Source organism: Schistocerca nitens, chromosome 7 (genome assembly GCF_023898315.1).
Source record: "Schistocerca nitens isolate TAMUIC-IGC-003100 chromosome 7, iqSchNite1.1, whole genome shotgun sequence".
Lineage (NCBI taxonomy): Eukaryota > Metazoa > Arthropoda > Insecta > Orthoptera > Acrididae > Schistocerca > Schistocerca nitens.
This window is the reverse complement of record NC_064620.1, coordinates 264,415,696-264,430,728: the sequence shown is the minus strand read 5'-3', so window position 1 is coordinate 264,430,728 and position 15,033 is coordinate 264,415,696.

Here is a 15,033-nt window from a genome sequence, read left to right as displayed (position 1 = left end):
AAACGCTCGGTTTTGAGGCGAAACAATTCAAGGCTTCTGCCCCACGATAATGCACGTGCTCACATTTTGTCGCTTTTTTCTGAATGTTTGGCCCAAAACAAAGCTGTAATGATGCCCCAGCCTCAATATTCGCGACTTGACCCCAAGTGACATTTGTCGTTCCGAAAAATAAAGAGAACCATAAAAGGCCATAGTTCTAGGAGCATAGATGAGATTAAATACCCATCGCTCAGAGAGCTATCAGCTATCCCAGTGGTCGATTTGTATAAGTTTTTCTGGTAGTGAGAAATCGCTGTCAGAAGTGTGTAATATCTGTTGAGTGTTATTTAGAAGAAAACACCGACTCTGTATTGATCGTATAATACAATGACGACTATTTAATAGCAGTCTGAGGATTCTTTTTGTGTGATCAACTCTACGACTGCCTACGCAATAGGCCAGTCAAAGATGGAAAGCTGAAGTATGTGTTGATATACATTTTTCGCACAGCTGCTGTGAACTGGCAGTATGTACATTTCAGTTGCGTCATTATGCATCCTGCTGAGAGGGAAAAATGTGTTATGCTTTCGTAGGTCTATAAAAGGAAAAGAGATTGCTAATTTTGGCGAGGTATTTTCCAATCACGTATCGTACATTATTATTTGTGCGACTGGTAATCAAGGCTTCGTTTGGCCATTCATTTCCCTCATCACTTTTAGTTCCAAGATATTAATGTTTATCACAGTCAAAAACTGTATTTCTGCAACACAGTTTAGGTGATGAACGGGTAGTACCAAATATGAACAGCAGGGTTAAGATGTATGACATGCTCAAGTTATCTGATGTATGTAGGCTGACGTGTCTGATGAACCAAAGGCGGATGGATTAACGATTTGTGGTCTGGTACACTGACGCGGTCAATGTGAGTGTGGTCCCCAGGCAGTTTTTCATACCTCTCTAGGTAAATTCCGGGCTTTTACACTCATTCAGTCTCAGGAACACAATGTACATTCTTTTAAATTTACGGGTTTCACGGGCAGCTGGCCTAGACTTGTTTTCCACCCGCACCAATGTAAATCAAGTCGTGCTGACACAAATGATTAAAAAGGCTGAATATAATAGTCGCTAAATCAAAGATCTGTGAGTTGAAAACTTTGAAAACGGTGTTAACCATAAAGAAAGAGGGACTGAAGGAAGAGTGAAAGAGCGCGCGTGATTAGCCGAGCGGTGTGCGGCTGATGCCGGCGGAGGTTCGAATCCTTCCTCGGGCATGGGTGTGTGTGTTTGTCCTTAGGATAATTTAGGTTAAGTAGTATGTAAGCTTAGGGACTGAAGACCTTAGCAGTTAAGTCCCATAAGATTTCACACACATTTGAACATTTGAACATTTTGAAGAATGAAAGACGCAGTGGGGTAGTGGCTGGATTATGATGTGTTCACAGGCTTGGACCAGATACTACAACAGCTGTGAAAATTCCGGTACTACCCGCTGAACTTCCCTTTGGACTACCATTGACTGACTATTATGAACTAATCGAAAGTAAGAATAGTTTTTGTATGCAAGTTGAACGACAAGACTGACTTTCAAACGTGGCGTCACGCTGCACCGTCCAGAATTTTATCTCTCAACTCTAGTACGCCACTAGTAAGTATAGTCTGAAACATGTTGCTCTTCAGCGTGTCTTCACTTGTGCCGTAATTGTCAGTGAGATGTTGAAAACGGTCAAAAGCACGGTTATATATTAGAAAAAGACAGTGAGATATCTATTTCAGGGATGATATTCAGGGCATTTTATAAACTTCAAGGTCGGCCGCGGTGGCCGAGCGGTGCTAGGCGCTTCAGTCCGGAACCGCGAGACTGCTACGATCGCAGGTTCGAATTCTGCATCGGGCATGGGTGTGTGTGATGTCTTTAGGTTAGTTAGGTTTAAGTAGTTCTAAGTTCTAGGGGATTGATGACCTCAACTGTTAAGTCCCATAGTGCTCAGAGCCATTTGAACCATTTTTTTAAACTTCAAGTTGGTGCAAATCTGATACCTGAGCGTAAGAATTTGGAGTTACTTGTCTTCATAGCAACTGGTTCCCTTTGGTTGTCACGCTGTCGCTCTCTGCACGACGTGCTACCTTGCAGTATTTATTTGGCCAGTGTGAAACACGAAGTCATTTGAAACCTGAAACGTCCTGGCAGATGAAAACTGCGTCCTCCTGGACCGAGACTCGAACTCGTGACGTTTCGTTTCACAAGTAAGTACTCTACCAACTGAGCTACCCAACAACGACTCAGGACCACTCATCACAACTTTTCTTCCGCCAGTACCTCGTCTCCTACCTTCCAAACGTCACAGAAGTTCTCGTGTGAAATTTGAAGGATTAGCAGTCCTGGGAGAAAGGATACTGGACACATGGCTTAGCCATAGTCTGGGGGATATTACCGGAATGAAATTTTATCCCTGCAGCGAAGCGTGCGCAGACAAGAAGCTTTCTGGCAAATCAAACCTATGTGCCGTACCGAGACTCGAAATCAAGACCTGCGAGGAGTGGCTGTGAATGGTGCCTCAGTAGTATGAGGTTTAAAATGCGTTGTGTAGCCATAAAGAAAAGCACTACTCTGAATGAAGCAATTACAACTGGAGGTATGGAAATGAGCGTTTGGTGTCATTGGCGGGGAGGCCCCTCGTGGGGCAGGTCCGGCCGCCTTGGTGCAGGTCTTATTACATTCGACGCCACATTGGGCGACCTGGGCACCGGATGGAGATGAAACGATGATGAAGACAACACAACACCCAGTCCCTGAGAGGAGAAAGTCTCCGACCCAGCCGGGAATCGAACCTGGGCCCGTAGGACGGCAATCCGTCACGCTGACCACTCAGATTTTTTTAAAATCTTATTTTGTTCTATATTGTTCGTTGAATTTGTTCGGGGCGGACGTCCGATGACACCCATTTAGGTTCTCCGTTGATCTGTTCACCCAGTTTTTTGTTACAGAGGGTAACCATCTGACCCTATCGGGGCGGACACAACTGAGGGTGAAACCACGATGGTCCGCATTTAACCATTCACAACATTAATGATTCAAAACGTTTTGCGACTGTTGGCTTCTTTTATTTAGCTCCTTTTCGTCCAGAAAAGGAAAAGAATTGATTGTGCATTCGTGTCATAAGCAGTTCTTGGTAGTCTGTTGAAACAAAACCTGAGTAAATGAAACTTCCGCAGAGAGAGAGAGAGAGACACTTTTGGTGAAAAATAAACGTACCTTGGCTAACGAGGACAAGAACCATGACTTCAGTGTTCTTGTATAATAAGCTAATTCGTCTCGTTTTTGCTTTGGAAATTATATTCAGAGCTGCAGTTACAATGGAATAAACTTTTATGACGTTTAGCGAGCTTTTTAATTACCTCGTCAATAGGCAACGTGCAGTTGTCAATGAACAGTTTAACGGATTTTTCGATATCAAACAAATAATAAACACACTCCGCGAGGGAATAGCAGCTACATGTACTCAGTAGATAGCTGTTTGTACCAGCTGGAGTGACACAGTATTTGTTTCCATTTAATCACTCTATTGTATTAATGTAATGTGGGAAAATGTTCATTTCTTTTATCCCCAAATGTACTGCTAATCTTTGTTCATTCACCAAATTATTCTGAGATTAAATTACGTGCTCAAAAGCTTACATTGTAGGTTTTAAATCCTACTGCAAAAGAGCTGTGATGGAGCGATTCACTTTTTCTACAATGCGCTCTTTATTCCAGTACGGATTTATTTAAAGGGCTTAGAGACAGTTAACATTAAATTTGCGCTTATTATACGCTAAGGTACCACAGTTGGAACCTAGAAAATGACACGGTAGAATACTATGATGCAATATCTTATCAGGTATCATTCCAGTGAATAGCCCAGTATTACATTCATGAGAAAATAAAAAGTATTTCGTGTTAAATTTTAATTCCGCACGGCCACCGGTGCGTTGAATGATAATTTCAGTCACGGATTACCGAAGACTGATGCGATATTTTGACGTGGACGATATTCAGACACAGGACGCTGCTGGCTGCAACAATGATGGATTCCATATTCAGCCAAACTACTGTATTATTCCCTTCATAAGAATATCGATGTCAATAGAATTTTGAACTATTAACGAAACATAGTCATTTTACCACAAAAAAAACACCATTACGAGCAATAAGAATTTGTGGACTTTTTTGGTCTTTCTGGCTATCTTCTTCAGCTCTTTTCTAACAATGGCCAATGAGTCCCTTATTACAGATATTCTAAATCTTAATGCGTTGTTCAAAGATACCTCGTTTTCCGTCGTGGAGTTCGGGAGAAATTCTCTGTTCGCCGTAAACTCTCCAAGGTCTATTATTTATTTTATTCATTCACTTTAACATTTGCATACTACCCACATTGACATATAAGGTTAGTGCGATTGGCTTACGAAAAGTCTCGTGTGCGTCCCTGATTACGTTCCCGCCCAATCGCCTAATATGAATTATAGCAGGCATTGTGCTTAAATATGTTTCCTACGTGTTTTCTGTAGCTTTCTCTGCAGAACACATAGTTCTTGGCTGTGGGTATGATCATCGTTATTCGGCAGCACTGCCTGCAGTCAAGAATATAGTATCTGCTCAAATCCAGAAAGCTGTCAGTGGACATTACTGTGGCATACGTCCACCCTTCACGTTTACGACGACTTCAGCTCTGCTGGAGACACTTTCAATAAGGCGTTTAAAAATCTGCGGAGGAATGGCAACTAATTTACCTTCAAGAGCCGAAACTAGAGAAGGTAGTGTTACTGGATGCTGGGACCAGTAACTAAGTAACATAATCAACATTCTAACTCATCCAAAAGGTGTTCCATTAGTTTCAGGTAGGGACTCTTGGCAGGGCGGTCCATTTCAGGAATGTTGCTACTTCAGAATCACTAACAGCTGACTTGACCAACTTAATAACGGTTGTAATGTCGCCGATCGATTTGTTGGTTGAACTCAGGTGACTAGTCTACGCTCGAAGACCGGACATTTCTGCTGTTACTGCGTCAACAATGACAACACAATATTCTGCTTCCTTTTATACTGCTATGTCTGCCTCTTCTGACATCTAGTGGTCAAGAATTACAGTTGTTAATTATTAAATTACAATTTTCTTTATATTCTCCTCACATACGAAATTAAAACTACTTGTTAAATATTTGCACCTTTCTTCTTTGTTAAAAATATCTGCAAAATCTTGTGTCATGTCTAAATTCAATAAATAGCGGTGTTCCTTTTTAAGTTCTTGCAATAATTGTGATATTCTTTTAATAATGTGTCAATCTTGGCATCTGCTAATTCTATTTTGTAAGAAATAATAACTGGATTACTATACTTTTTATTACATCCATATTTACATTAATGGCTTGTTTAACTCCTTTACATGCTGTTACATTCAATTCGAAAAGAGGTAACTTAGCCTTAACAGCATGTTCTGCAGAACAAAATTTAGAAGATACTCCTCACAAGAAAATATTAAATGATGCACATATTTCTTTCTTAACTAAAAATTGACTTTTGTCTACATCTTTTGTACATTGTATTAAATCTGTAATTTTAACTACCATAATATTCGCACAGAATGGTTCTGTAATTTGTTTAAATTGTTCTAATTATGCTTCTCTATTTGTATAGATAATATCCCAAATAATTGTAGCAAGATTAGTATTATCTAAGTTTTCTGTTGGTAACCATAAGCCCGATCTTTCGTTGGTTGGTTATACTTAATTTCCAAAAATTTCTGTTATAGAATATTTCTTTTTGTTAATAGTAGGTATTTTATTTTCAGCTTCCATTTACAAGGAAAAAAAAATTATTGGATTTGAGTAAAAGCGGTTAGAAATAGAGATCCAAAATTACTAACAAAAGACAAAAAATTTAATTATTTTCAAAAATTAGTTGAAACTGGGTAGTTAAAGCAGAGTGATGTTACTTTTAACCTATTGGAATTCTGTACAGTTGATAGGAAGTGTTGAGTCCCATGATGACAAAATATATGTTTTGGAAAATAGAATAGATACATTACCAAACAGACATTACAGATTATAAAAAAAAATCTAATAAAAATTTTTCTGTATAAATTGAGACTCTAATCAAGAAGTTCAATAACACAAGTATGTCGAAAGAGATTAAAAAAATTAAATACTTAGGGATAAATGTTTTATATAATATTACTGGATGTGAATATTTGAACACTAAATATGGAGAAAAAATGTGTATGGAGCTTAATAATTAGTTTAAGATTATTTTACCAGACATATATTATAATTTAATTATTGATTGATATTTTCATTTAATTGAAAAAGAACAGATGTAATTGAAATGTAAATGAATGAAGAAACTTAGAAATAATGAATTTTATTATCTGGAATTCAGTCTGTGAATGTTTTGGACTTTTTGATAATAAATTCATCTATTTATTTACTTTTTTACATTCACCATAATTCATTTTATCTATTTTCTTATGTCCACCTGTTATAAAAAATATTAAATTTGTATTCTTATATTCACCTTTCATGACAAAAAAATTATTGATGTATAATAAGTGAACGGGACAGAAAAAATTTCTTTTGCATCAATTATTATAAGTTATTTTATATAGAGAAGAGATTTTTTAAATGAAAATAAGTGAATTTTGAGCTAGAATTGGGAGTGTAGTGGGATAGAAATACTGATCCTGGCACGAGCGAGTGAGCTAGGACTGGTACTTTTGTCCTACTACTGTTCCTGCAAAATAGTGGCAAGTTCAGGTGACTATGATGGGTATCGATCTAGCATCCTTCACTCTGAGGAAAACTCAATGGCTCAATATTACTGAGATCTATGGTGGCCAGGGAAGATGCAAGAATTCACCCCCATCTTAACAAAACCAGACCTGGACGGTTCGAGTTGTGTGAACAGGTACCCTGTTGTCTTTGAACACAGCATGAGAGTTGTGGAACAAACATTGTACAATGAGATAGACCTGATCAGCCACATTGTTCACATAACTTTAGGCAGTAACGTTGCCTTCAAGAGTACCTGTGAGATCGATGGAATGTCACAATATGGCTGCTCAAATCATCACCAAACCACTCTCCTATATATCATTCTCGTGATGGATACTCGGTTCGAACCTGGAAACAGTGTGCAACAAAACTCATTGTACCAAATAGTATTCTTCCATTGTTCCACACTCTAGGCTTAATGGCTTTGGTCCCATATTTTCGTGTCACGGGAATTTGCATAACTGATGAAAAGTTTAGAATTGCAGCTCGCCTTCTAATTCTCATCTTATGGAGATCCGTTCGTGTTGTTTTGGTGCTGAGAGGGTTGTCGAGTGCGACTTTCAGTTCTGCAGTGATTTTTACAGCTGTCGCCCTCTTATTTTATCGTCACAATCCACTTCAATGTTCATCTGTCATTATCATTCTATACACAGTTAGTTCTCCATTGTGACTTAGAGGATGACGATTTCCATTTTTCCCCGTATGCTGTGTAAATCTTCGATATGGCTTCCTTAGTTACACAAGCACCTTCTATACGAGTGCCAACAATTTGGCCACTTCCGAATTCACTTATCTCCGGCATAATGCACTCACAACTACAGAGAACACTGCTACGATCACGTCTGACACCTGCAACGTACTGAGGACATTTCACAGGTACCGTTTGTGGTCAGGTACAACGGGGCAACCTGCAGGCTTGACTAGGATATGCACTTCAAGCATGTAGTTCTCGCGCTGTTTCAATATTTTTGACTGTCGGCTGTACTTCAGCAAAGAAAAGGACCATTATGCACAAAAAAAAAAAAAAGAAAAAAAGTAAATTGGAGAGAGAAAGAAGAGTAGAGTATAGATGGAGACTTGTGGGACTGTATGTTTATGGAAAACATACTGATAACCTCCTTCGCCTGTCAGGGTCAGTCCTAAATTCATCATTTATTTAGGTGAGAGTAGGTAACCTATTTAATGCAGACGAGAATCGTAACACCAAGTTAGCTCATCGAGCAAGTCAGAGACAATTAACCTAATTTAGTTTGCAACATAGTGCAAATGAGCACGTGGGCAAACCACAGCTTTAATCGGTACCGGTGGCGGGGCGCGTTTGTCAGATGACGCGTTCAGTGAACGCGTGGCAGATAGTACTGTGGTGACTGCGGGTTTGTCCCACGGCGCGGAATGCAGCGATAGCGGCTGCCGGTATCAGGCTGGATGTGGCTGTCGCGGGGCGCGAAAACAGCCGCCTGGTGCCGCGCGTCTGTGACGTCACGCTGATGAGGATGGCTCGTTGTGCGTGGCTGCATGTGCCGAAGATACGGCCACGGCTGGAACGTCACAAGCACACCCAGCGGCTTAAAACAAAGGCAGCAAAACTAACTTTCTGATAAAACTATTACCATTTCCGATTTACTGTACCTGGACCCGTCTGCACCTGACAACAAACAACACTTCCAGTCTCGAACAGGACACCAAGAAAAATATCAAGAACATTGAATCCATTAGTATTCAGCACAGTTAATGTGTTCTGGCCACTACACAATGTTCCTCCTGTAAGAAGCACCGCAGTACATAGACTTCTAGGTTTTTTTCCTCCCTCTAAGATTCTATGATTTGTCGTGCTGGAAAAAGTTTTAGACAATGTCAAATGGTGCAAGATGTTCGAAATTCTTAGGAAAATAGAGGTAAGCTACAGGGGGAGACGGGTAATATACAGCACTGACAAGAGCCAAGAGGGAATAATGAGAGTCGAACGCCAAGAATGAAGTGCTCAGATTAAGAAGGGGTAAAAACATAATTAAAATATTTAGCCAATAATGTACAGATCTAGTTTGACAAGAATGACAAGAATGACCTCCCAAACACAACACTTGTCCAGTTCACATAGAACAACTTCCTTTGCTATATCCATAGCGTACAATACTGTTTTGCAAAACAATTACTTAATAATTTGATCAGTAATTTCTGTATACCGGTAACAGAGAACACTGTCCAGATACTATTTCGAAATGTGGCACCACACACACTATCAGGTGATATCAGGAACTTGGTGACTTAATTTAGTATGTTTTAGTATTCACATTAATTTTAGTGGGCAGTTTATTACGCAGTTTTATTACTTGATAGAAAATGCTGTGTAAGATTTGGAAATTAGTGCCTAAGTGTTGCTATTTGAGCAGCAGTAGACCACAACGGCAGAGGCAATGTGGACATAAAATTAAAATTGGCTATAGTGTTAAATTATATTTATGTATTTTCTTTTACGTGGAAATGAAATGTGGAGGTGTAACACCAATGATTAACAATACAATCAAAAGAACAACAAACTTTAAAATACGAGGGCTATTCCGAAAGTAAGGTCCGATAGGTCGCGAAATGGAAACCACGGTAAAAATCAAAAATGTTTTATTTGCAACAGTTAGATACACCTTGCAGCTACTTATCTCCATAGTCGCCGACCCGACTTAGACGTGTATCGTAGCGTTGTACCAACTTTCCCATACCCTCGCTATAGAAGGCAGCCGCCAGTGCTCTCCGCCAATTCTCTACGCTGGCCTACGGCTCGTTGTCTTGTGCCGAAATGTTGTCTTCATAACCAGCGGTTCATGTGACCTGAGCTGAAACTCAGAGGGAGACAATTACGGGCTGTATTGTGGGTAATCTCACATTTCCATTTGAAAACGATGCAGGAGCATCTTCATTGCCCCTGCAGAATGTGGCTGAGAATTGTCTTGAAGACGAAACAGCACGACAGTTATGTAATGTTAGCTGCATAGCTTCAGGGGAAATTTCTCACCAGGCCCCCGTACTTGGCGGCAGACACTATTTTCTAGACATCTTTACGCACTCACTGCGAGCTCAGAAATGAGAAGAGCGACGTGATGCTAACTGGGGTTATACTAGAGACACTACCCATCTGTGCAAAGCTTTATCGGATTTTCATAGTCGTTTCCATTTCGTGACCGATCGGACCTTACTTTCGGAATAGCCCTCGTAACTTGGCGCGAATGAAATGTCGTAATTTACGAAAAGATTGGAGGTCCAAATACAGTACATTATTTAGACAGATTTTTTCACAGTACGTTGATAATAAAATGACGATGTGCGTATTTGTTACCGTTGTTGCGCACAGACGGCTGCACAGTTATCTTGAGACAGCATTTGATCACATTAGAGAGGTGAACGTACTGAGAATGACAAAGCTGAGCAAAGTCAGCGGTATAGTATCTATGCCATTGTTCCCATTTGTTGCTCATAATATCTGTAAAGAAATTCTTTTGATATTAGTTTTCACTGGTTCACTGACGCCATGTAAGTAAGTTGCTGTGTGCATTCTATCTACACAGCATTTGTGCAACTGGTAACTGAGCCGTGTACACAGTAGCAAGTGTATTTCATGTTGATGGTATAGGGTGCAGTCTACGTGAGATCAACCAATGGTCTGTAACTTAAGATCTCGGATTTCGATAATTTTAGGTATGTTGACAGCTGCAGTTGCTTGTGTGAAAACTCAAAATTTTAAATGTTTTGGACCTATCGTTTTTAGGTTATTTCATCATAAATTTTCCACAGGTGTGCGATTTTTGCCACGTTATGAAACTTTAAATTATATATACGAAACTATTTTTTCAGTTTCTTACAAAATTGAAAAATGTGACTGACTGAGAACATGTATTAAAACGTGAAATTTTAGCATAGCTTTCTTAAATTCTTAAATTTTCAATACTGGGAACTGTTTGTGTTGAGAAATAAATAGACATCTGTCATATACTATATGTTAATTTGTATGCCAAATTTGATTAGGGCATTACAACAGAAACATACTAAAATAAATTTCATTTACTGGTAATTGCAGCATCCAGCACATAGTTTGCAGGACTGTGGATTTAGTAATGCATTGTAGACCCTAAAAGAAATCTCAATTGCCAAAAACCAATTATGACTGTCAGTGAATTATTTTTTATTTGGTATCAATCACTTTATTACATTATTAGAATTATAAATTTAAATATAAATTCAGATTTAGATTTCCCATTTTAACTGCAAAAATATTTTTACATACATCGTTAAACACATGTTTAACAAGAAATTTGATCAACTTCCTTAATTATTTTACCTTTACATTGCAAAACATTAACATTAATTAATATTTTTAACCAAACAGTGGTGTAGCGCTCACTATTTGGCAGTGTATTATCTGAGTGCTTTGCTATGAGAAAAACTTTTACTAATCTTCAGAAACAGAAGTATTAGAATGTTTTTAGAGTTTCAAATTATATACAGTAGCCTTCTTTGAAATACTTTAATCTAGTACTCTCAAGCAATAATGGCAAATTTCTGATGTTGGAACAGTTTGTTTTTCAATGTAACCTGCTATGCTTTTGACATCAATTTATTAGATGGTCTACGAATTCTTGCAATGCCAGCTTGGAGTTTAATTTAAAAAGTTTATAGTTTTTCATAACAATAAATTATTTGGTCTTCTTGGGTATGGAGATGAAGAAACTGGTCCACAAGGATGCATAAATCAAAGGTTTACTTCTCCTTTTATATTTCTTTATAGCACAGAAGTCATACAATTTATTGTCATAAGAACAAACAACAAATTGTGTTACCTGTTCAAAATGCATGGCATCTCCATCTAGACCCACTTAAATTTTATGAATACCAAAATCCTTAAAATCGGAAACACCTTTTGCTTTAATTTTGGCTTTCCTTGTATGAATAAATAGATGATATTTCTAAATCCATGTGACTGCCATGGTTTCAAAAAAAAATGCCAAGCTTCTCTCTTCAACTGTGTGCTCATCATTTGTCACACAGCAATAATGTGATTGATATGATATTTGCTTTGGGATATTTGAAAATGTTTTATTTCCACAGTTGATCAATATGAATGTAAGAAAATACCTCCAGTGTTACTTTAGGGACTTTTATTAAGCCCTGACCGGTTACATTGTATATGAAAATTGTCTTTTGATAAAGCTATAGAAATATGCTTTTGTTGTGGAGTGGATTAAAAACATTAAATCACCCAAGTAAATGTTGAATGACAAATGTTGGGGTATGACATGTACTTGATTATGCCAAACACACTCAATGAAGTAAAACATCATATTTATTGTATTCCACCATGGCCCTTCCAACAATTTATTGAGTAAGTAAGCCTTTTAAAACCTGACACCAGCACATTTTCGTCACACTTTCAGCTGAATACTTCTGGTTAGTAATGTGTAATGCAGACCACTCCCTTTTCACACTCCAGTACTTTGCTAATTTAATCTCAACAATTCATCTCTACTGACATCGATTAATGTATCAATTAAAGTGAATATTTTTGTTTTATTATATATTGATGATATGTATTTTTGATAGTTCATAAATTACAATTTTGAAGTTTACATAAAATGAACAAAGCATAAAATCCGTTACACTACATGTGTCAATTGTTATATAGCATGGTTTACTGCATTTTTAAAATAAAAAACCATAGTGTGCTTAATTGATACACAATAATTTCATTTTGACTGTATTATTTTGAACAATGGTGCAAACCATATGAGATAGTGCAGTTAGTTGCAATGCAAACTGGAGTAAAATAACTGGAACACCAACATGCACATATCCATTGAAGCATCATCCAGCAGTGTGAACACAAATATTAACAATCAGTGTATGACTGTCATGTTTCAATGCAAAAAAAATCGAATTTGGGAAACTGAAGGACTGAAAATAGTTTGGTTTGAGTAATTTTCTTATTTAGATAAATACAGTTAAGTAACGTGTGTTTAAATGATATAATTCCTTAATAGAACAGTATAAAATTCAGGTCACTAAGTCAAATTCTCTCTGAGATATGATCATTTTAAGGTTTAAAAATGTGACAAAAATTTGAACTATTTTAGAAACTTATAAAAATTAGTAACTGTAAAACTAAATTTACAGAAATATCGTTAATTTGTGATTTTATTAATAAAGAGACAAAGATTATGAATTTCCAAGTGATCATGCTTCAAATTCGTTTTTTAATTGGTTAATTTCACACATAATGACCTTACTTCAAAATCATTCCTGTCACTGAAATGATTCCAACAGAGAAATCTAAAGAGATTCAACCGACTGTCACTTTACAAAAATAATGCTCCCCTCTTTTGTTATCAGGTAGGGTTTGGTAACCAGGAATTAAAAAGCCATTTGAGATGTCAATAAAGAAAGGGATTGGAAGGCAATTGCTGCAACACAAATTGTTGAAGTTGTAAGCTGAGTAATATGAAAACGAAAATTTTAAAAAATGGTTTCAGAATTTCTGTTGAGTATGAGTAAGACAGTTCCACAAAACTGGTACAGTGCTGTGATTATTCTGCTTCACAAGAAAGAAGGCAATCCAGTCATGAGAATGAATATATTTTTTCTGTTCAAAAATATGCTAAAATAACCAATACTTGCAAAAAAAAATCATTCTATGTTAATCAGACAAAAATAAAATGGTTTGACAAATTCATGTAGTGAACTGGCTCTATTTAGGTGCACACTGATACAAAGTGCGTATGTTGTACATTGCACTTCTTTTGTATGAGGAAATTTACCTGTTATGTTTCGTAATACAGTTCATAGTCATTTGGCTTAGCCATACTTTTGGATGTGGAATAGCATTTTCATGTATTATTTTCTGAGCGCATGTATGATCTGCTATTAATATGCATATGATGATATATAAATGGCACTTGATTTTCGCCACATGCTGGAAATTAAAACCAATTATTCGAAAAATACACACCCTCTGTGGAAACATGAGATCTCTAAATCGATACTTGATGGGTGTGGACTCCATGACAAGAAAAACAAATTCAACAGCCTGTGCATCATACATATACCTCGAGCGTCCTTCGATTTCTCTTCAAAAGGTCGTCGAGGTATTGCTGTTCAATCCAGAGCTATATTTCGATGATGGTGCACTTGAGATCGTACTGTGTATGTGCGAGAAGTTTCCTGTAATGAAGCGCAGCAAATTTTAACTGCCCTCAAGAATGTTCAATAGAGCTCCTGTTAGCAGGTATCACAGTTCTATCACTTCTGTTGAATCCTCCTGTGACGTCGCAAGTTATTACGGGATAACATTTATTGCAGTAAGATACCTAGACGTTGAGCCCGGTGAATGTACAGGAGGCTGCAAACTTGTGCCTTAGCCATGACGCATAGCACATTGGTCACTACTAGCCAGCGTGAGAGCAGGATGCTGTGTCACTTAGAATGACCGTATATTCATACCCCTTAAGAATGTAAATAAAACATATTAAATATTAACCGATTATTTTCAAACTTGGTATACTATTTTTTGTTATTCAGCAGAAGATCTCCTACAAATTTCAAAGCGATGCATATAGTAGTTTTGGAGATTCAAAAAATTACCTAAAACCCACTAAACAAACACTCAGGGTGATCAATTCAGTTAGGAACGATTACAGTTTGTCTTTTGTTACCATTTGAAACCATTCACACAGTTCTCGATTTATCAAATCAATTAGTTTGGATTTTTATTTTCAAAACTTTAATTATTCTTCACATCGTAGTATTAAATTTTCGGAAAAAAATTAGTATTTATTTATTATATTGTTGTGTGAATAAATAAGAATGAGTGAGAGTGTGTATATGGCAATACGTTTAAAAAATTCAATATTATATTATGTACAACATTACGTAATTGGAACGAGGGAAATATGTGTTTTACCCACATTGCTGCTGACGTATGTCTAGAAATGATTGTTTTTCTAAGAAGGCAGCCAGAATATCAGTTTAAAGTGCAATCCTTTTTTAAATTATTTTAAAGATTAATTTTATTTTCGTTTTTTTATATTAAACATTGTGTTAGTATTTGCATTTTGGAAGACGCAAATGTGTTTCTGAATAGTGATTGGCTTGGACGAGTTTTGCCTTGAGAACGATCTCGAATGATCATTTTGATTGGTCTGTCAGACTGATGAACCAATCAGAATCAAGAAGTTCCCACGCACAAATAGTTAGATATGCTGTGAGTGAGAG